Source organism: Saccopteryx bilineata, chromosome 5, assembly GCF_036850765.1.
Source record: "Saccopteryx bilineata isolate mSacBil1 chromosome 5, mSacBil1_pri_phased_curated, whole genome shotgun sequence".
Classification (NCBI taxonomy): Eukaryota; Metazoa; Chordata; class Mammalia; order Chiroptera; family Emballonuridae; genus Saccopteryx; species Saccopteryx bilineata.
Window position 1 is genome coordinate 161,014,392 of NC_089494.1, and position 23,359 is coordinate 161,037,750.

Consider the following 23,359-nt stretch of genomic DNA (forward strand, 5'->3'; position numbering starts at 1 on the left):
GGGGATGGGAAGGACTGAAGAAGCAGATGGTCTCTTCTCCTGTGTGCCCTGATGGGAATCAAACCCAGGACATCCACATGCCAGACTGAAACTCTACCACTGAGCCAACTGGCCAGGGCTGGCTTACAATTTCTAATTGAACAGGTTCAAACCAACACTGTGTGTGACTTCTCAAAGTATTTGGAAGAGTGTTACCTGAGAAAGAATCATGGTAGCATTCTGTTTGCTCTGTTCCCTGAGGGAAAAGCAGGTACCTTGAGGGAAGAGGCATCCTTTGGGGTGAGTCACATACAGGATGAGAAAAGATCATTAGGAGCCACTGAGCTAACTCCCATGCCTCAGAATTGAGGAATAACTAGAACAACCAAAGACTCGACAGTCACCTACTCTTTTACTCTTTTTTTTTCTTTCTTAACACATGAGAGCATTTCATGTGATAGCTATTAATAAAAAGACCAGCCAGTAAGTCCAGTTCCTCTTGTTTATCCCCTTCTGAAGTTGGTTATCATTCTTTCTGACAGCCAACTACAGTGAGATAATATACATAAGTTTCCTCTCAAATAAACAGAGGAAAGGAGAGAGAGAAGACAGGTTAATGGAAGAAAATTATTACTTACACAGATGAAAATGCCGATGGTGATTCCATATTTTTACTGCACAGGGAAGAGAAACTATTGTTAAAACAGCTGCTTTTTCCATCATGAGAGCTAGGAAACTTTGAAGGGTCACACCCAGTGCTGGTTTGAAACCATTCAATTAGAAATTGTAAGCCTCAATTTCAACAGAAGTTCCAAGAATTAGGTTTTTTAAATGAAATCCCCCCTAAAAAAGTATGGCTGAAATGGGTGGTTTATTTTTTTTTTATTGCTATCCACAAAATTAATACCTGAGTAAATGCAGAAAAACATAAAAAAGGAAAAAAGACTAAAGAATAGATTTTAAATGTTTGTTAAAATCAGGATATATATAAGACTATACTTTCAGGGATCATTTCTATAGTTTGTTACTAGAGAAGTTTCTCCGATCGTGTAGAGTACCCGAAACCACGAGGAGGAGTTGCAGTGTTCTCTCCTGAGCGTGAAGCCGGCTCTTGGTGTTGTTTGTGCAACTGCCTTTTGCCACTGATGATCGTTCTTCTCTTCCTTTGGAAGAGTAAGAGGGAGAGAACACAGTCTGAGTGGTAAAAAAAAAAAAAATCAGGATATATACATGTAAACAAAGCCAACAATATAGCAATATGAACAGAGAAAGGGAAAGTTCCCTATTGTTCTCCTTCCCAGGAGTGACCAGTTATTGGCTGTTGGTCAAATAAGTTTGTAAATATGATATATATGTTTGCTCGCTTATAGTTTGCATTGGCTGTGGGGGACAGGCTGTAAGCAGGCAGGGTCATTATAGCCTAAGGCTTAGTTTTTTTTGTTTTTTTGGTTTTTTTTTACAGAGACAGAGAGACAGTCAGAGAGAGGAATAGATAGGGACAGACAGACAGGAACGAAGAGAGATGAGAAGCATCAATCATCAGTTTTTCGTTGTGATACCTTAATTGTTCATTGATTGCTTTATCATATGTGCCTTGACCGTGGGCCTTCAGCAGACCGAGTAACCCCTTGCTTGAGCCAGAGACCTCGGGTCCAAGCTGGTGAGCTTTTTGCTCAAACCAGATGAGCCTGCGCTCAAACTGGCGACCTGAAGGTCTCGAACCTGGGTCCTCGGCATCCCAGTCCAACGCTCTACCCACTGCACTACCGCCTGGTCTGGCAGGCTTAGTTTTAAAACTAAACCTTTCCCACCCTAAGTGACTTTGTATCAGAGACTTCCTTGTTTGTATATTGGATTAAAAATTTTGATTTCTACACTATAAAATGAGCAGAGGAGCCCATGCTGGAGGAGAGCAGAGAAAGGCCATGTGGAGGAGAGGAGAAGCAGCCGAGATGACGGAGTGCTGAAGGAGAAGCCAATTTGTGCAGAGTTTGTGCAGGGAGAAGGAGAGGGGAAACAGAGGTGAATAAGGCTGGTGAGGTAGAAAACTTTGATTGTAGGAAACTAGGATAAGTCAGTGGCTTTGGGAGCCCTGAATGGAAAAGGAAGTGTTTTCCCACTGTGTGTATTTCTTGCCCGCCGGGTGTAAGCTAGGATTAAAGATGATGGCCCACCAGTTCTTGGCTCCATTGTTTCATTACCATCTGTCCGAATCAAATGTGAACCTGTGTGGGCCAGGCAGCTGTGATGGTGGCCACGGCTACTGGCCATACATTAGCTTAGTGGACAGCTTCCACCTTCTACATCTCTCTCTGTATGTATGCAATCAAATACACATTGGGGGGCAGATACGATAAAAAAAAATATATGACTGCACTTAAGTACTTCCTTTTTGAAATTTACTTTCTCTTTTCTCATAACTACATCTTGAACATCCTTCCATGCTAGTGCTTTATAGACATACTTTATACTTTTTGACTTCTGCGTAGGGTTCCACCCAGTGGGTGTAATTGCAAGTGATATTTGAACCCAAATTTTATTTAACAATATTCTAATCATACCAAAAGGCAACTATAGGGAATTCAGTTTCATCATAATTTCATTACAGGAATACAGTATTTTCACTTTTTCATGTTCTTTTCCTGCCTCTGTCCATCTGCACACAGGTTTTCATCAGTCAGTCATTTAACCAAGAACTTCTCCCTGAATCCCGCTCCCTAAGGCTAGGTCTTGCCATCTCTTAGGAAGTGGACTTGGCTGGTTCTGTGAAGTATTGATAAAACACACAGCAAGAGTCAAGCCAAAATGTCATTTTTGAGACTTTCCAGTTCCTTTGTAATTTAGAGCAATCTAAATTTAAATACAAGTTAAATTCATTTACATGCAATTTAAATGCAATCTAAATTTAAATGTCTTCCTAAAAAATAAAAAGGCTTTTATTTTTGTCAGATAGTTTTTTCAAGGGCAGAACTTATTTCCCCTTCCTGGTTCTATTCAGTCAATAGCCCATGGTTTACCTTTAATAGAAAGAAAAAGAAAAAAGAAAAGACAGATCTATAAACACCAACATGAGACATCTACTACACATTAGGTGAAGAAAGAAGTCATAATTAGTATGCATATTTTTTTTAAAAAAAATAGCACATAGGAATACCAGGGATGGGTGGGGAAGTCATTGCGAGACTTAGTATCTGATAGATATGTGTATTCCAAATTGCCCTCTTGATGTTCTGCTTATCTGTCAGACCTCACCCTTACTGGACTATCGCCCCTGAGACAGAGGAATTCCAAAAAGCTGACAAGCTGCCCCAAGGAGGGGCTCCGGACATACAGGACTTTTGCCTCAGTATCCCCTCAGGCTCTCCCAAACACTATATAACTCACCCCTAGTCTGTAACCGGCCCTCTTCTCCCCTGAGAAGTACCCGGCAGGGTTCCTTTCTTCCTTTCAATAAAGCCTGTTACTCTGGTCTTTCAGACTCCCATGGATTCCAACATTTGGTGCCGAAACCCAGGACGGGGTACTAACTGCCTGGATGATCCCTCTTTGCCGTCCAAATTTACAACCAGGGAAGCAATGGGCAGTGGCAGCTCGACCCAGGCTTACTCCCTGATTCTGTTTGGACGTGTAATTGTGGGTTGATTGGTCGGCAGTCTAACCCTGTACTGAACCCCTGCTGGACCAGAAAGGTAAGGAGTTTCTCCTCCCCTTCCCCGGTTGGCCTCCAAATTTCTCTCCAAAAACATCCCTTTCTGGTTGGACAGTTTTGACTTTGGACACCATATCTACAGGTGGTCTGCCTCTACTCATTTATGGACTTCTATGAAAGTCTAGGCGTGCCTAGCCAGGCCTCTCTCCTACCTCCCGGGATCTCAGCCTTGGGGTGACGACCTCCTGTCTGAGACTCTCTTTCTACGGGAGATTTTCTCCTCTTGGAACTGTGACTGAGGTGGGGACACCCCCTTCTCTCACCAGTGTCCTCTACTGTGGGCTCCTCTTAATCAAATTGTCCAGCCAGACTCCCCTTGGAACATGGGCTCCTCCCGATCTCAGGACTCAGAGACTACTCCTCTACTTCTTCGGGACCCCTCTACTCCTTCAAGACTCCTCTACTCCTTCGGGACTACTCCTTTGGGATGCTCACCCTACTCTCTGAGGTTCACAGTTTGGGAGGTTTCTACTCCAAGTGGCTAGCTTGTACAGACTTCCTTGAAAATCTAAGCGCCTAGCCAGGTTGCTTTCTACTACCATTACAATATCCTAAGAGATTTTGACAATTTCTGCCACTGGACAGGGAGGGCATCAGAGATTCCTTACGTGTGCAGGCTTTTCTTCTCCCTTCTCTCCTGTCCTTAATTTCTGTACTGCTTGTTCTACACGCAGGCCATTTTTGGCCAAAGAAACCTCACCTAAAACCTCCGCTCCTAATCTTTCCTTCTCCGCAGACTCCCAACTCTCTCCTTCTCCTGCCTGATCCCGGGGCACCTTTCTCTCGGGACCCCTCTCTAATTCCTCTACAAATTTCTTTCACTCAAGTCTCTTCCCTCCAAGAACCCCCTCCCTTCTCCACTGTGTTTTTCATCTCCTCCCTCCTCCTTAGAAGCTGTGGCTCTGGCTGCTTCTTCTTCCTTACAAACTGCAGTTCTGTCGCCTGACCTGTGGTGGTGCAGTGGATAAAGCATCGACCTGGAAATGCTGAGGTCGCTGGTTCGAAACCCTGAGCTTGCCTGGTCAAGGCATATAAGGAGTTGATGCTTCCTGTCTCTCTCTCTCTCTCTCTCTCCTTCCTAAATGAATAAATTAAATTAAATTTAAAAAACAAAACAAAAACTGCAGTTCTATCTGTCTCTTCTCCGACCCCTCCTCCCTCCTTACAAACTGTGACTGTGCCTCTTTCCTCCTCGCCCTCTCCCCTCTCCTCAGAGCTCTAAATCTTTTTTGACTCCTCTGACCACGTGGCACTTTACCCCCCTCCTCCTCCTGCAGGTTCTGACCCTCCTTCTTTCCATCCAGCTGTTCACACTGTACATCCGTCTGCTTTCTCTCTTCCTCCCCTCTATGCTGACAACTCCCTGTCATCTCAAAAAACTTAAAAAAACAGAATTGTATATTAAGCTATGTGAATAAGTAATCCATATTGTCTTTTTGTTTGTCAGAAAATATCTCTAGTATAATTTGAATTGAAACAAGTGCGCTCATTTAAATTCCTTAATTCATAACTTTTATGAAAAGTCTTTGTTTAATGTGTAACTGTGTCTGTTTCTAAGGCCTTAAATCAATAATTACCCACCTCTTAAACCAGGCTTACTCATCCCCACAGACTCTCCCTGCAATACTCCCACCCTTCCTGTTCAAAAACTTTCAGGGGCTTATTGCTTCATACAAGCCTTATATCTAATCAATGAGGCAGTAATTCCCCTCCATCCAGTAGTCCCTAATCTCTACAGGTCCTAGACCTCAAGAATACCTTCTTTACCATTCTTTTACACCCTGACTTTTACTTTCTGTTTACCTTTATCCAGACACTAATGCAGCCCAGCAATTTATGTGGACTGTCTTACCCCAGGGGATCAAAAACAGCCCACACTTGTTTCGGCAGGCACTAGCTCAGGATTTAGCAGCATGCAATCTCAAAACTAGTACTCTCTTACAATATGTAAATAACCTACTTCTCTACAGCCCCTCCCTGCCTACCTCAAGGAGACACACCACCACCCTTCTTTTTTTTTTTTTTTTTTGTATTTTTCTGAAGCTAGAAATGGGGAGAGACAGTCAGACAGACTCCCACATGCGCCCGACCAGGATCCACCTGGCACGCCCACCAGGAGCGACGCTCTGCCCACCAGGGGGCGATGCTCTGCCCCTCCGAGGTGTCGCTCTGCGGCGACCAGAGCCACTCTAGCGCCTGGGGCAGAGGCCAAGGAGCCATCCCCAGCGCCCGGGCCATCTTTGCTCCAATGGAGCCTTGGCTGCGGGAGGGGAAGAGAGAGACAGAGAGGAAGGAGGGGGGTGGAGAAGCAAATAAGCACTTCTCCTATGTGCCCTGGCCGGGAATCGAACCCGGGTCCCCCGCACGCCAGGCCGATGCTCTACCGCTGAGCCAACCAGCCAGGGCCACCACCACCCTTCTTAACTTCCTCGCCATGAAAGAATATCGTGTCTTCTCTGCTAAGGCTCAACTTCATTCTCAGTTTGTAGTCTAGCTGGGCATTGCCTTAACCCCCACCACCTGAAGTCTCACCCTAAATCAAATTCAGACCCTCCGCAGTCTCCAACCACCTACCACCACAAATCAAATCTTTTCTTTCCTCGGTCTAATAGGCTTCTTTAAACATTGGATTCCCAATTTTGCTCTCTTAGTCAAGCCCCTCAGTGAGATCTTCTGAGCATGGCTTTTAAGGTCTATAATGGCTAAGGAAGTAACAGAAAAGGCAAATAAGGCCCAAAAGAGGTCAGGAAATACCAGCTTTTGGCATATGCTCTTAAAGGCTCCAGTGCCCTAAAGGGCTTAATAGGATTCCATCAGGGCCCTGCTCCAGAGTGAAAAGAAAGGTCATTGAACTGAAGCCTGCCAGGCTTCCCGGCCCCACCGGTTGACATGTCTGTGCTGTGGAAAGAGGGACACGAGAAAGTAAGCTGCCCCCTTTCTCCATGGAGGGAGGGTTCAGTCTCTTCTAGCCCTGCTCCAGCTACTTGTGACCTGACCTTGCCCAGCATGCTGGGAATTGCCACTGAAGGCCCAAGGACATCGTTCACAAGCCTTAGGTATTTCATCCAAGTAGCAGATAAACTGATCTTGTTTCTTGTAAACACAAGGGCCATTTACTATGCCTTCCTCGAATATTAGAGTTTTATTTATCCCTCAAAGATCTCTACTGTGGGTACTGACAGTTTGATTTTGTTACTTTATTTAATGTGTAGTGTCTCTGTTATTCCTCTTGTCTCAATGTCCCATGCCTATTGTAGGCTGGGACCTGCTGCTAATCCCAGCTAGAAGCAGTGGCCACTAGGACTTAAACTCTAACTGCAAAGTGTAGAAATGTAACCACCCTTTCCCTAAGTACTTGCAAGATTTACAGGTCACTCAGCAAACTGTTCAAAGACTGTCCAAGAGGCACTTCCAGCATTACATCATCCAAGGACTGATTTTCACATGGACAGGTTCACACACCGTAATCCTGACAACTCACTCCCACTGCACCTCTCAACCTACCTCACCCAATCAGGGACTTTCTACTCATATGGGACCAACACCTATATGTGTCTCCTTACTAATTGTACAGAAACCTGTACCCTAACCTATCTCACCCCAAATATCAACCTAATCCCACCCCATGAGCCTCTTTCAATTCCTAATACACTACCCATCAATCTAAGAACCAAACGAGCTGTACAGGTAATTTCTCTTCTTGTTGCTTTAGGAAACTCTACAAAAGTAGGTCTAGGGGCAGGGGGACTGGCCACTTCCCTGTCTTATTCCTACTCTCTCTCTCTCTCTGAAGCCTAGCAAATTTGTATACATGGAATCAGTGGTTTCACAAAAACTGGGTGTCTTGACTATTGCCTTTCATTAGTCCACTCACTCTCCTATTTATTTTTCTAACTTTTGGACCCTGGCTCTTACATTTGTTCACTAGTTTCTTACAGACCCCCATGCAGACCTTCGCCAATCAGAAAATTGAAAAAATCTACCTAACCCTACACATCAACCCTGAAACCTGCCCTTGCAAAACAGAAAAATCTGAAACTCTATATCAACAAACCTCCTAAATCTTATCTTTCAACCCCTACACATCCCCTAACCCTAAAGCTCTCCCATATCCATGAAGAACTAGGAGAATGAAGAGCATTCACCTCTTTTTTTTTTTTTTTTTTTTTTTGTTTTTGTTTTTTTTTTTTTAATTTTTTTTTTATTTATTCATTTTAGACAGGAGAGAGATAGGGAGAGAGAGAGAGAGAGAGACAGAGAGGTGGGGGGAGAGAGACAGGGGGGAGGAGCCGGAAGCACCAACTCCCACATGTGCCTTGACCAGGCAAGCCCAGGGTTTCGAACCGGCGACCTCAGCATTTCCAGGTCAATGCTTTATCCACTGTGCCACCACAGGTCAGGCGAGCATTCACCTCTTAACGCTTCTCAATCTTGTTACCTTTCACATAGTAAAAGGACAAGGTCGCTGAGTCTTCTTGGCAGAAGAAGAGCCTACAAATGGACCTGAAACATTTCTTTTAGCTCAAGCTAACTGCTCTCTCTCCAGGGCTGCCAGGAAAGAATATCTCTAACTTTACCATGGAAGAACTTTCACCCCCTGCTATACAACCCTCCTTATCTCTGCATTCCTAATCTCCAAATACTTGCCCCCTTCTTTATCAAGTTCCTACAGACCCAGATGAGAGAAATCTCTAGGATTACCTACAATCAAATGCTTCTACACTCCTATTCCCCAATACCCCAAGGAGAACTTCACGAATGAAATATCAAATAGGTAGGGATGACAGCAGGAAGAAGCTGCCCCTCAGCCCGAGAAGTTCCCTCTGAATGTTCTCCAAATCCTCTTCCTTTTAAATGATTTTTTAATTTTTTAAAAAAAATTTTTTTACAGGGACAGAGAGAGTCAGATAAAGTAGTGATTTTTTTCTTTTTTTTAAAATTTTTTTTTATTCAATTTTTAGAAAGGAGAGACAGTGACAGAGAGAGGGGGGGGGAGCAGGAAGCATCAACTCCCATATGTGCCTTGACAAGACAAGTGCAGGGTTTTGAACCTGCAACCTCAGTGTTCCAGGTCGACGCTTTATCCACTGCGCCACCACAGGTCAGGCTAAACCCTCTTCCTTTTAAACCACACATATTTAGTCCTTCTAAAAACTTACACCAACAGGTTCCCTGTCTCTAAAAATCTCCACATGTCCTCCTGTTCGAGAGGAACCAGACCAGCACGTCTCATGAGGCTCATCCAGGAGACCATGTATCACCATGTCACCCTGTCCAATCGGCACTCGCAGCAAGCAACTAATAATTATTACCTCGCAAAATTTTTTTACTTTCTCACTCAGGTTTTCGAGGAATTGCCTGGTTCAGACCTCACAGCATGGAAATTGATGACCTCCTTAACTGGATGGGGAACTTGGCTTGGCAAGGTTCTTTTCTTGAGTTCTCTCCAGAAGAAGCAATAATTTTCCAATTTTTTCTCCCCTTTCTCCTCATCAGCCCTTACCATATATTATAAAATTAATAACTGCCTTTCTTTTATATGTAACCACAGAGTTGAGAAATAATAGATACAGGGATTCCAAACTGCCCTCTTGATGTTCCGCTTATCTGTCAGACCTCACCCTTACTGGACTATTGCCCCTGAGACAGAGGAATTCCAGAAAGCTGACAAGCTGCCCCAAGGAGGGGCTCCGGACATACCAGGACTTTGGGCTCAGTATCCCCTCAGGCTCTCCCAAACACTATATAACTCGCCCCTAGTCTGTAACCTGTGCTCTTCTCCCCTGAGAAGTGCCCGGCAGGGTTCCTTTCTTCCTTCCAATAAAGCCTGTTACTCTGGTCTTTCGGACTCCCATGGATTCCAACTGGTTTTTCCTGCAGAATCCCCAGGCCACTGAGGCCCTACAAGATATATCAAGTGCAGAAGCTGCAAACACATCACTCTTACCACTAAAAATAAGGATAGACTCGAGGGCCTGGATTATAATGAGAACAAAGTTGGGATGTTAAATTCCTTGGCCTGTGGTGGCGCAGTGGATAAAGCATCAACCTGGAATGCTGAGGTCGCCGGTTCAAAACCCTGGGCTTGCCTAGTCAAGGCACATATGGGAGTTGATGCTTCCTGCTCCTCCCCCTGTTCTCTATCTATTCCTCTCTCTCTCTCTCTCCCCTCTCTCTCTAATAAAAATGAATAAATAAAATCTAAAAAAGTAAATAAATAAAAAAATTCCTTGTAGATATTTTATTTTATGAGAAAATATATGTTATGAAATTAATTGGCTTAAAAAAAGAAATTAAATGGCTTATCTAATTAGAAAACTCAAGAATGGATATTAATTACTATTTTAGTATTAAAATGCTTATGAGGCATTTAAAACTATATATCAGACTACAAAAATTAAAATTTGAATAATTATTGTATTTATTTATTTATTTTGAGAGAGAGAGACAAGACGGAAGAGAGATGAGAAGCATCAACTCATAGTGGCGGTACCTTAGTTCATTGATTGCTTCTCAGGCATACCTTTGGAGGGCTGGGGAGGGTGTTCCAGCTGAGCCAATGACCTTTGGGCTCAAGCTAACAACCCTCCACTCAAGCCGGATGAGCCCATGCTCAAGCCAACAACCTCAGGGTTTTGAATCTGGGTCCTCAGTGTCCCAGGTCAATGCACTATCCACTGTGCCACCACCTGGTCAGATGGACCACATTTTCTTTATCTGTTTATTAGTTGATGAACATTTGGGTTGTTTTCATCTTTGGGCTATTATGATTAATTCTGCTATGAACATTCTTTTACAAGTTTTTGTGTGGACATATGTTTTTATTTCACTGGATGGGAGTGGGGAGTCTGAGGTCTTTACAGGAGACGGCACACTTGAAGTGAGTTGGGAAGAACATTGAGCTTGTTCTCCCCAATGAGTCTTACTCTTGATTTAGTTTTCCAGTGTACATATGGTCCTCCACTTAGGATGGGCTTACATCCTGAACCCATCGTAAGTTGAAAATATTGTAAGTCAAATGCACTTAACATACCTAACCTACTGAACATATAGCTTAGCCTGGCCAGTTTCTGCTGAAGGTGCATTGCTTTCTCACCATTATAAATTTTAAAAAAATACTATGTCGGGGACCGGCTGTCTAGGGGGATGGCTAAGGAAGTACTTTCAACGCTTCTATGCTCATTAAGTGTCATCTGCATGTTCTCTCCATGTCTGCATGGATTTCCTCAGAGATTCCATTTCCTCCCACATGCCAGAGATGTGCACCTGAGCTGAGTGTCGTGTCTACATTGTCCCTGTCTAGTGAGTGTGGGTGGGTGCAAGTGGCCTCTGATGGAAGGGCTACCTGTCCAAGGTAGGTACCTCCGTGGCCCTGAGCTTCCTTCCGGGAGGGACTCTGACCACTCTTGACCCTGAGGTGGAATCAACTGATTGGAAAATAATAATCTTACTTGTTTATATTCATCTTTCTTAAATATATGCGCAGCTCCCATTTATTTCAGTGGTTACAGTTATGAGTGTTCGGGGTCTTTGTTTAGAAGTTTGGTGTTTCCGTGACCAGGACTACACCACAGGAACTTAACTCTTGTTTATACCAATTAGCCTCTGGTACAGTTGGTTTCCTTACATGTCATTTCACTTAGAGTAGCAGCTTCCAAGAACTGATCGACACAGTTCAGTGAGGACTCACTGCATACCACTACTACCACAAAAGTCTGCTACTTTTACTCTTCTGAGACGTGTCATTTAGGAGGGGTAATTTCTTCAATACCTGGTTTATCAGTAGGGATCGATTACTGAACATTAAATTTAGAGTTTGAATCGTATCCCATCACTCAGTAGCTGTTTACCTTGGCCAAATCCCAATCACTCTGAGTCTGTTTCCGTAACTGTATAATGGATTCAGTAATACCTACTTTCTATGGTAATTACAAGGATTAAATGAACCATCATCTGATAAATACCTGCGAGTGCCTGGCCAAAATAGAGCCTGAAAATAGTAGTTTGATTTTGTGCCAGAAGACTGTGAGAATGGAACAATGGGATACAGAACAGGTGGGGCCATATTAGTGAAGGAGAGAAGCCAGGAGTGGTCAGGTGTTTACTGACAGGAAGTTTTGGCCAGGGCTCTGAATGGGGGTTTCACAATGAGGGAGGAAGCACCAGAAATAAGGGGAGAGGTGGACAGAGGCCGAATCAGCCCAGCCTTATTCCGCCAGGCCAACTGCAGCAGTGAGGCCTCCAGGGGAGCACGTGTCACTTAGTTCTGTGACTCTCTCCTGCGTTGTCGGGATTGCCAGGAAAGCTTCTGACTTGGCCTGACCACTGGGTCGACCTAAACTTGGGACTCAGGACAATCAGTGGCACCTTGCCTCCCCTTTCCACCATGCTCTGCAGCATGCAGTCTAGTCCTGAGTGGGCGTGAAGGCCCACTAACCCTCAGACACAAAACGAGGCGCCATGTGAAATGGAAAGAGATCTTTCTGCCTTGCAGGGCCAACAGTTCACCCCAGAGAAAAATGTACCTTTTATCCGCTTCATCACACAAAAGCAGCTTTGTTGCTGCCCAGTAACCTGTGGCCTCCGGGGATGCTGTGCAGGCCTGCCGTGATCCAGCAGGGAACATGCAGTCCTTTGATAGTCGTTCTTTATCCTGGCCCTTAAATCACAGTAACAAACACAAAAAGCATGGCTCAAGCAAACACAGTCTGACTCCAGGTCTGACCCTGAAAAGAAGACCCATCTCCATGGGGAGAAGCACTGGCTTCCTTAGAAATTCAAAAGAAACAAGAACTTCGGGGCCCAGCACACAGCTGCACTTACATCAGTCACTCAGACAAAATAGCAGCAGGGAAAATTTGTTACAGACAGAGGCCTTTCTGAGCCACGCCTCTTCCTGTGCTTTATATATATAACTCACATACAACTTCATAGGCTTTTGTGTATTTTTTTATGTGAAATTCACATCACATAAAATTAGCCATTTTAAAATGAACAATTCAGTGGCATTTAGTTGCATTCACAATCTTTTGCAACCACTATCTCTACCTAGTTCCAAAACATGCACATCACCCCAGAATAAACCCTATTTGTGCCTGACTGGTGGTGGTGCAGTGGACACAGTGTCGACCTGGGACACTGAAGTCCCCAATTCTAAACCCCAAGGTCACTGGTTTGAGCGTGAAATCATCAACATGATCTCATGACCACTGGCTAGAGCCCAAAGGTTGCTGGATTGAAGCCCAAGGTCGCTGGCTTGAAGCCCAAGATCACTGGCTTGAGCAAGGGGTCAGTGGCTGAGCTGGAACCCTCCATTCAAGATACATATGAGAAGCAATCAATGAACAACTAAAGTAATGCAACTGCGAGTTGATGCTTCTCATCTCTCTTCCTTCCTACCTCTCTCACTCTCTTTCTCTCACAAAAAAGTTGTGTTATGTTTAAATAAAAAAATTAATAAAAAGTAGCCTGACCTGTGGTGGCACAGTGGATAAAGTATCGACTGGGAATGCTGAGGTCGCTGGTTTGAAACCCTGAGTTTGCCTGGTCAAGGCACATATGAGAGTTGATGCTTCCTGCTTCTCCCCCTTTCTTTCTCTCCCTCTCTTCTCTCTCTCTCTCTCTCTCTCGTTCTCTCTATTCTCTAAAATGAATAAATAAAATCTTTTAAAAAATAATAAAAAAATAAAAATAAATAAAAAGTAAAATAAAAAATTAATAAAAAATATATAATATTGGCTTTTGATGAGTGAAATCTGCAAAGTAAGTTTTCTAACATCATGGAAATGTTAGGCTTATAATGTCATGAGTCTATGGCAGAGGATTTCTCTCCTTCCAGCCAGACTAAGCCACAGAGTCACTTAAGGTTAGTTTCATGCGTTAAGTGAAGGGAGAGGAAGGTTCTTGTGCACCACAGGACACCCAGGTACTTCCCATAGAAGGACACTTGCCAGATGACTTCAATGTGCAGATAAAGCTGGTGACCAAGATGCTAATCTTCAGAGCACTTTTCCTGGGAGACACTGGGATGAGCTGAAAGAAGGAGTACTATATGACCCAGGTAGGCATGCCCCTCAGATCCACATCCCGGCTCACTGTTATTCCACACCATGAGGATTTCTTTGGCACCGGGGTGGGCAGGACCCCTGGAGAGACAACAGAGCCCTGGCAAACCCATCATTCGACAGCACTAAGTGGACAGGGGAAGTTCATGGCACATTCCAAGGATGGAAACATCTAATGATGCCACATTTCTAAACAGCATACATAGGGCAGATTCTACCTTCTTGTGTCAGTAGTTTGGAAAACTGTCAAAAGTACCACAGTAGGAAAGGCCTAAGAAAGGTGGAGAAAAGGGCAAGAAAAATAGAGAAGAGGAGGTGTGGGAACCAGAAGATGTGCTTCTACAATCCAAGGCAAACCAGGCAGCCCGTTGACCCAGCTTCTAAACCTGTTTTTATTTTACGTGAAAATGCCAACTGAGCTATTTTCAGTGCCGGAAGCAGAGGCTCCACGGAGTCATCCTCAGTGCCCAGGGCCGATGCACTCAAACCAATTGAGCCATGGCTGTGGGACAGGAAGAGAGAGAGACAGAAGGGGGAGAGGAAGGGTGGAGAAGAAGATGGTCGCTTCTCCTGTGTGTCCTGATGGGGAATCGAACCTGGGACATCAACATGCCAGGCTGACACTCTACCACTGAGCCAACTGGCCAGGACTCAGTTAGATTTGACCACCTGCTTTTTTTTCAAAATTCTATCCCCTTTCAATGGCTGATCTTTTTATTCTCTTTGAACTCATGGGTTTATATCCTTTTTAATGCCATTTTAGCAGACTTTGGGGAGGGAATCAAGACAAAGGCACGTGGTCAATCTGTGAAATATCATCTCAAGTTCAGTCCTTTATTAATGTTCCCCCCAAACACACACATACACACATGCAACACACTTGCATCCACTTTAATAAGTGTCCTTACAGTTCAGCTTCCACCCAGGTAAGTATAGTTTGAATATGGTATAACATATGCATGTATTGTAAACTTTTACCATAATGGTATTGTACTAGAAATCTCATTCTGTTTCTCACTTTCTCAAAACTGTTTTCAGCTTCCTCCACTTTGATAGTTTAATCCTTCTGATTGCTGCATGAAGGTTGCCTCCAACTTCTTGCTACCGTGTTTTAGAATTTGATGAACATTTTAGCACATCCTGTACACCAGAAAATTCTTTTCTGTATGTATCCAGGAAGAGAGAGCTGGGACATATGATTCACATGTTAAATTTATTAAATATTACCAGATTTCTCTCCAAAATGGTTATGGCAGTTAAAATTTCTCAGAGCCCCTGATGTTGTTTTTTGTTTTTTTTGTTGTTGTTGTTATTTGGTGTTTTTTTAATTTTTATTTATTAGAGAAAGGGAGAGAGAGAAAAAAAATATATCGATTTGTTTTTCCAGTTGATATGCATCAATTGGTTGATTCTTGTATGTTCCCTGACCTGGGATCAAACCTGCAACCTTGGCATATTGGAACAACACTCTAACCAACTGAGCTACCCTGCCAGGATACCCTGACATCTGAATTGTGACTCTCCCAAAGGAGGATATAACAGGCAGCATCTGTCAAATTTATATGACCACAGAACTCTTTCTTTGAAAAACACCATGAGCCTTTAGAGTCTCCCAATACATGGGGGTTCTAGCAAAGATTACCCAGGACTGAGGAGCAGCATGCTGTTTTGGGAATGGGGTGACATTAATAGCTGTAAATCCAGCTATTTGCAATTAAACAGAGTCATTCTGTAGAACCTTTACTGCATAGGAAATTCTTATTTGCTGGCTAACCCAACATGTTATTTTTCTGTTAACTGAAAAATGTGAAGATGTTCTTAATACTTCGCTACATTGTTTTCTGGTAGAAATCAAAACTAACTTTGGAATTTTTCTCCAAAGCCATGGGCAACTGAGATTCAGTGGTTAAAGTTGTGACTCTTTCTGTAAAACACAGGCATCTGTTCACAAACTGCTGGTAAGAATGCAAAGACTAACTAACACTCAGTTCTGACAGGCAGATAACCCCACAGTGGTATCAAGAAAAGAACTGATTGTAAAACTTCAAAATTAAAAGTAGTAACTAGGCCTGACCTGTGGTGGCACAGTGGATAAAGCATCGACCTGGAAATGCTGAGGTCGCCGGTTTGAAACCCTGGGCTTGCCTGGTCAAGGCACATATGGGAGTTGATGCTTCCAGCTCCTCCCCCCCCTTCTCTCTCTCTGTCTCTCCTCTCTTTCTCTCTCTCTGTCTCTCCCTTTCCTCTCTAAAATGAATAAAAAAAAAAAACAAAAAAAACCCTAAAAGTAGTAACTAGATTTCAAAGGTAAAATGGCTTTGAAAATGAAAATAAATAAATAAATAAAGGCTAGTCCAAAGAAAGGCTATATTACTGTAACCATTAAATAAATCAATCTGAAATTAAAATGTAACCTCTGGGCAGACAGGACCCAATCTACTTAGCTCACTAAGGTCTAGCCCAGCGCCTGGCACAGAGGAGACACGATAAATATCCTCATGAAGAAATAAATGAAAAAAACAGCTACTTTTATTTCAAGAACTTGATAGTGGAAGATTGGGGTTAAAAATTTAAAGGTGCCTGACTGGTGGTGGCGCAGTGGATAGAGCATTCACCTGGGATGCTGAGGTCCCAGGTTAGAAACCCCAAGATTACTGGCTTAAGGGAGCACAGGCTCACTGTCTTGAGGTTGGGCTCATCAACCTAATCCCATGGTCTCTGGCTGGATTGAGCCAAAGGTCACTGACTTGAAGATCAAGTTCACTGGCTTGAGCGAGGGGTCACTGGCTCAGCTGGAGCCCCCTGGGCAAGGCACATATGAAAAGCAATCAATGAACAACTAAATGTCCTGAAACTACGAATAGATGCTTCTCTTCCCTCTCCCTTCCTGTCTGTCTGTTGCTAAATAAATAAATAAATGAGAATTTCAAGGCACTGTATACAGTGATACCTCGGTTTTCATCAATAATCCATCTGAAAGCAATCAGTGACATCTAAAACCAACAAAAATGAGGCAATTATTTCCATGTGAATCAATATAAATCCAATTAATTCGTTCTAGACCAGCGGTTATTTAAAAATGTATTGTATAATAAATATGTATTTTCCGATGTCTTTAGGCGACCCCTGTGTTTTGATCGTTCAACCCCCGCTGGGGTTGCGACCCACAGGTTGAGAACCGCCGTTCTAAACACTCCAAAATACATTACACTGAATACTGTATACACAGTAATCACTTACATGTGATTGTAGTATTAGCACTCGCAATCAATTAAAAAAGCACAAAAACACTGAAAAGCAATGGAATTGTTTGGCTAGATGCGCAAGGTGATGATCACACAACAAGAAACAATTTCACACTGAGCAGGAAAGCGTGAGTCATCTTTTGTTTTCACAAAATTAGCAGCGAGGTCACATGGGTACACTGACGAAATCTGAGGCAACCATCGAAAACTGAGACAAAAATTTTGAGGAAAAAATTGATGAAAACCAAAACTGACAATAACCAAAGTCAACAAAAACCGAGGTATTACTGTATAGATATTATAGATATCATAAACACAACTATGAAAAAATATTCCCTTAAACCACATATGAATATATTAGATAAGAGTCAGGCTACACCACCTTTTTTCTGGGGTTATGGAAATATAATGTGCACCTACTGGAGTAACTGTCCGGTCTTCTTTTCTGGGAACTGACCACCCCTCCCACAGGTGTAAATTCCTGGAAGCGATATTTCTGCGGCATGACTCTATGTCCTGGCTATTAGATCAAGTTGGATGTGGAGCTCAATATATACCAATCAGATTCTTTCTTCTGGAAATTTGATGTTGAGTAATGAAAACCTCGATGGTCTAGACCAGTGGCTTTCACCTGAGGTGATTTTTGCCCCCCAGGCATATTGGCAGACATTTTGATTGTAACAACGGGGGCAGCGGAGAGGCTAGGTGCTATGGCATCTCATAGGTGAGGCCAGGGATGCTGCTAAACATCCTACAGTGCACAGGCCCACCCTCACCACAAAGAATTTTCTGGCCTAAATGACAATAGTGTGAGGCTGAGAAACTTTGCATTAGTGTGAGACCCTGAAAAGACATGTGTAACTCAGTTGCCTGGGGCCACCAGCTGTCTACCCTCCACATCCAAGGGAAACAGATAGAGTCAGCCCGTAGAGAGGAAAAAGGAAGAAGTTGTACAGAGCGGAGCTTAGATACAGAAGGTTTTTCAGTTCCTGATTCCAGTTCCATCCAGACCTGACTACATTTTGGCCCCTTTATCCTTCCAATGTATTCTCCTTTTATACTTATGATAGCCAGACATGGCTTTTGTTAATTAAAACCAAAGTAACTTAAATTAATACAAGAAACATTAAAGTAATGATTTTACAGTAACATAAGAGACATTGAGGCCCATGTAGCTTGGAGATCATTCTAGTCTTCTAGGATGGAACCAATAAATAAGATGAAATAATCCATTATCATGTTTTTCCTTTGACAGACATGTTGTTTCCCCACAACTTCTCTATGATTAGGTGCTAGATTGAGTTGAAGATTTTTGAAGGGGAAAGGAGGCTAGAACATGCCCACACTTTGCTTATGAGTCTTCTGAGACTAAAGACACCAGGTTCAACTGCTTTGCTACTACACTGAGCCCCACCCCATTCATCAACTCCTATCATTACATACATAGCTCCATCTGCTACTAATGATGCTTGCTTATGATTTCTATTTTGTATATTATTATTTTGTAGTTTCATGTACATCATCAGTCTTGGTACTGATTTCATTTCTCTATAATCAGGAATTCAATAAAAACTGTGATATAGAGCATTGGCCCAGTGTGCAGACATCCCAGGTTTGATCCCTGGCCAGGGCACACGGGAGAAGTGACCATCTGCTTCTCCACCCTCCTCCCTCTCTCCCTGCTCTCTCTCTCTCTACCTCCTGCAGCCAGTGGCTCGACTGGTTCAAGCATCAGCCCCACGCACTGAGGATGGCTCAGTTGGTCTGAGTACATCAGCCTCAGGTGCTAAAAATAGCTTGGTATGAGCATCAGCCCCAGACGAAGTTGTCGGGTGGATCCCAGTCAGAGTAATTGTGGGAGTCTGCCTCACTATCTCCCTCTTCTCACCTAAGAAAAAGAAAAAGGGTAATATAAAAAATTAAAAGGAAAATAAATAAACAAAAAGAAATAAAAAAAATAGAAAAGGGTAATGTAGAGTAATGTGGTAATATAGAGTAGAAGAATTTAATCCAAATTGGGAATTAAAGATCCTGGACGAAGTTACATCTGTACTGAGAATTCTAACAAGCAGGAGAAAGCCAGGTCAAGTAAAAGGATAGAGAAGAACATTGCAGACAGAGGGAAAAGTATGTCCTGAAGGGAAAGAGCTTGGTGGATTCATGAAATGCAAACACGTTTAGAGCAGCTCTGCTAATTCTCTGTCTGTTAGCTCTCAGCTCCATTCCTAGGGGACTGAGTTACAAATCACACTGCCCAGATCCCTCTGCCAACTGCTTTCTGGAGAGGTTCTTCCGATAGAAAGCATTGGTGGATGACTAGAGGCAGGAGGGAAACACCATGTTTCCACTGTTGGTAGTATCCCCAGTTGTGGCAGCAATAGCAGCCAGTGAGCGGGGACTCCTTGGCTCCAGCAGCAGTGGTGGCAGTGGTCACCTCCGCCACGTCACTGGCTCTAGCAGTGGCAGTAATTGCAGTGGTTGTCCTGAGCAGCATAACAATCATGAGCATTGGATAATAACATTTCCCCTCCTGCTCCAGACTAGAGTTTCAGGAGGTTCATAACCATTTCTGGGTAACCTTATCTTTTTGCCTCTCTGGGCCTCTGAAGCTTTGAAAACAATGCCCTATACTGCCTCTGTTTAAAATACCTAGAGTGGTTTCTGTTTTTCTGACTGGACATGACTAAGACAGCAATGAACCAGAAAATTTGTTTATTTATTTTTATTTATTCATTTTAGAGAGGAGAGGGAGAGACAGACAGAGACAGAGAGACAGAGAGAGAGACAGAGAGAGAGAAGGGGGGGAGGAGCTGGAAGCATCAACTCCCATATGTGCCTTGACCAGGCAAGCCCAGGGTTTTGAACCAGCGACCTCAGCATTTCCAGGTCAACGCTTTATCCACTGCGCCACCACAGGTCAGGCTGAACCAGAAAATTTGGTGAGGGGTGGAGAAGCAGTGTGGTGAGAGATTTAGTTGACTAGGTAATTGAGGGACAGGTCACTCAAGCTCATCTTAGGAAATGATCGAGTGTTTGGACTTTATTCTAAGAGCAATGGTACCCCAAAAGCTTTTTTTTTTCAAAGGCAGTTTTATAACTTTTACTATAAGCAGTTAGTTCTCATTCACATTAAATGTTTGTAGACATTTTTAAATTGATTTTACAGAGAGAGGAGAGAGAGAGGGAAGGGGAAGTGAGAAGTATCAACTCATAGCTGCTTTACTTAGTTGTTCATTGTTTGCTGGTTGTATGTGCCTTGACCAGGCAAGCCAAGGGTTTCAAACCCGTGACCTCAGCATTCCAAGTCAATGCTCTGTCCACTGTGCCACTACAAGCCAGACTGTTTGTGTATTTTCAAAGGTGGTGACAGGCATGTAGGTGACCTATGTATAGAACTTGTTGGTGAATCTTCATCCTCATTATGTTTTCTGGACAACTGCGCCAGATACAGTATGGGATATTCTTTATTCCTTTTGGCCCAGATAGGCTTTGCTGAGCCTGGTGCCAATGTGTACATCTAGAGTTCCCATTTCCTTTGTGGCAAATTTCCAGATCTCTCTGAGTGCCTGAGGGGTATACTTCTTGAAACATACTCCATGAATGAGCTTGTGACTGTTGATGCGTTTGTTCTCTCTGGTCACATTCTCACTGCTGGCAGAATGGCCCTTCTTCTTCTTGCCACCCTTCTTTGTGGGAGCCATTATGCTGGGCCCACGTTAGAAAGCTGGAGACCCATGAAAGATTTTAAAGACATGATCAACTCACTCAGTTTTGATTTTCATGAAGATCACTTAGGCTATAATATAGATAATAGGTTTGAAACATCTAAATTGAAGGCCAGGAGTCCAATTAGGATGCTGCAATTATCTGGGAGGAAATTTGATTGGTGGTCTATTCTAGGGTAGCAGCAGTGAGTTTGAAGGGAAGGATTAGAAGGCTTTTTATGATGTAGAATGGCCAGGACTGAATGGGGTATTTTGGCAGACTAAAGACAGCTACAAATTCATTGACTCTCTTCCTATTGATAGGTGGAATCTATAGCTTCTCTGTTTTTTTGTTTGTTTGTGTTTTTTTTTTGTATTTTTCTGAAGCTGGAAACAGGGAGAGACAGTCAGACAGACTCCCGCATGCGCCCGACCGGGATCCACCCGGCACGACGCTCTGCCCACCAGGGAGTGATGCTCTGCCCCTCCGGGGCGTCGCTGTGTTGCGACCAGAGCCACTCTAGCGCCTGGGGCAGAGGCCAAGGAGCCATCCCCAGCACCCGGGCCATCTTTGCTCCAATGGAGCCTTGGCTGCGGGAGGGGATGAGAGAGACAGAGAGGAAGGAGGAAGGAGGGGGGGGGTGGAGAAGCAAATGGGCGCTTCTCCTATGTGCCCTGGCCGGGAATCGAACCCGGGTCCCCCGCACGCCAGGCCGACACTCTACCACTGAGCCAACCGGCCAGGGCTATAGCTTCTCTGTTTTGTTTTGTTTTTTTTTTGGCTTCTGGTTTTTCTTTTATTACTTAGTTAGGTACACAATTTGTATTTTTTTTGTTGTTTTTTTATAAGAGCTCTAATCTTTTTATTTTATTTTATTTATTTATTTAGTTTTTACAGAGACAGAGAGTGAGTCAGAGAGAGGGATAGACAGGGACAGACAGACAGGAACGGAGAGAGATGAGAAGCATCAATCATTAGTTTTTCATTGCGCGTTGCAACACCTTAGTTGTCCATTGACTGCTTTCTCATATGTGCCTTGACTGCGGGCCTTCAGTAGACTGAGTAACCCTTTGCTGGAGCCAGCGACCTTGGGTTCAAGCTGGTGGGCTTTTGCTCAAACCAGATGAGCCCGCGCTCAAGCTGGTGACCTCGGGGTCTCGAACCTGGGTCTTCCGCATCCCAGTCCGACACTCTATCCACTGCGCCACCGCCTGGTCAGGCACACAATTTGGTTTTTTTTTGTTGTTGTTTTTTTTTAAATATTTTCTTTTTTTTTTAATTTTTTTTAATTTTATTTATTCATTTTAGAGAGGAGAGAGAAAGGGAGAAAGAGAGACAGAGAGGGAGAGAGAGAGGAGAGAGAGACAGAGAGAGAAGGTGGGGAGGAGCTAGAAGCATCAACTCCCATATGTGCCTTGACCAGGCAAGCCCAGGGTTTCGAACCGGCGACCTAAGCATTTCCAGGTCGACGCTTTATCCACTGCGCCACCACAGGTCAGGCACACAATTTGTTTTTAATGAAGAAACATACACATACGTAAAAAGATCATTTCACTTAGCCCACCATCCAGTTAACCAGTTCATACCTAGTACTGGAATACACATACATATGTATGTAATATGTAAATTTTTAAAATCTAGTTATTCTAGGACAGTGGTCCCCAACCTTTTTTGGGCCACAGACCGGTTTAATGTCAGAAAATATTTTCACGGACCGGCCTTAAGGGTGGGACGGATAAATGTATCATGTGACCGAGACAAGCGTCAAGAGTGAGTCTTTTTTTTTTTTTTTAATTTTTTTTTTGTATTTTGCTTAAGTTGGAAACGGGGAGGCAGTCAGACAGACTCCCGCATGCGCCCGACTGGGATCCACCCAGCATGCCCACCAGGGGGCGATGCTCTGCCCATCTGGGGCGTCGCTCTGCCACAATCAGAGCCATGCTAGCACCTGAGGCAGAGGCCACAGAGCCATCCTCAGCGCCCAGGCAAACTTGGCTTCAGTGGAGCCTTGGCTGTGGGAGAGGAAGAGAGAGACAGAGAGGAAGGAGAGGGGGAGAGGTGGAGAAGTAGATGGGCGCTTCTCCTGTGTGCCCTGGCCGGGAATTGAACCCAGGACTCCTGCATGCCAGGCTGACACTCCACCACTGAGCCAACTGGCCAGGGCCAAGAGTGAGTCTTAGACAGATGTAACAGAGGGAATCTGATCATTTTTAAAAAATAAAACATCGTTCAGACTTAAATATAAATAAAACAGAAATAATGTAAGTTATTTATTCTTTCTCTGCAGACCGGTACCAAACGGCCCATGGACCAGTACCAGTTCATGGCCCAGGGATTGGGGACCACTGTTCTAGGAAACCATCTATAATGGAATCTTGGTGTCAGTTCAGATTTATACCTTTTTTGGTGTGCATACAGGTGTATATCATTAAAACTGCATAGCATTCTACTGGATATATACACCAAAATTTATGTAATTCCCTCTTACTGGACATTTTTGTTTCACTAATATTTAGACATTGTAAACAATGCCTACAACAACATCTTTGTACCTCTCTCTCTGGTATAATTATTTCCTTAGGATAACATCCTAAAAATGGAATTGCAAGGTCTAAGAGATTATGAACACATTTAGGCTTCACGAGTTTTGTTTTGTT

General features: G+C 43.6%; 1 non-coding gene and 1 pseudogene across 1 annotated transcript; one reads left to right on the plus strand and one right to left on the minus strand.

Moving 5' to 3' along the window:
• Positions 1–968: 968 nt before the first annotated feature.
• Positions 969–1,182, plus strand: LOC136307022 (small nucleolar RNA U3). The gene has a single exon (XR_010725747.1). It is a non-coding gene; the product is annotated as a small nucleolar RNA U3 (small nucleolar RNA).
• On the minus strand, positions 1,007–20,698 carry LOC136306580 (large ribosomal subunit protein eL31-like; annotated as a pseudogene).
• Between the last annotated feature and the right edge of the window lie 2,661 nt (positions 20,699–23,359).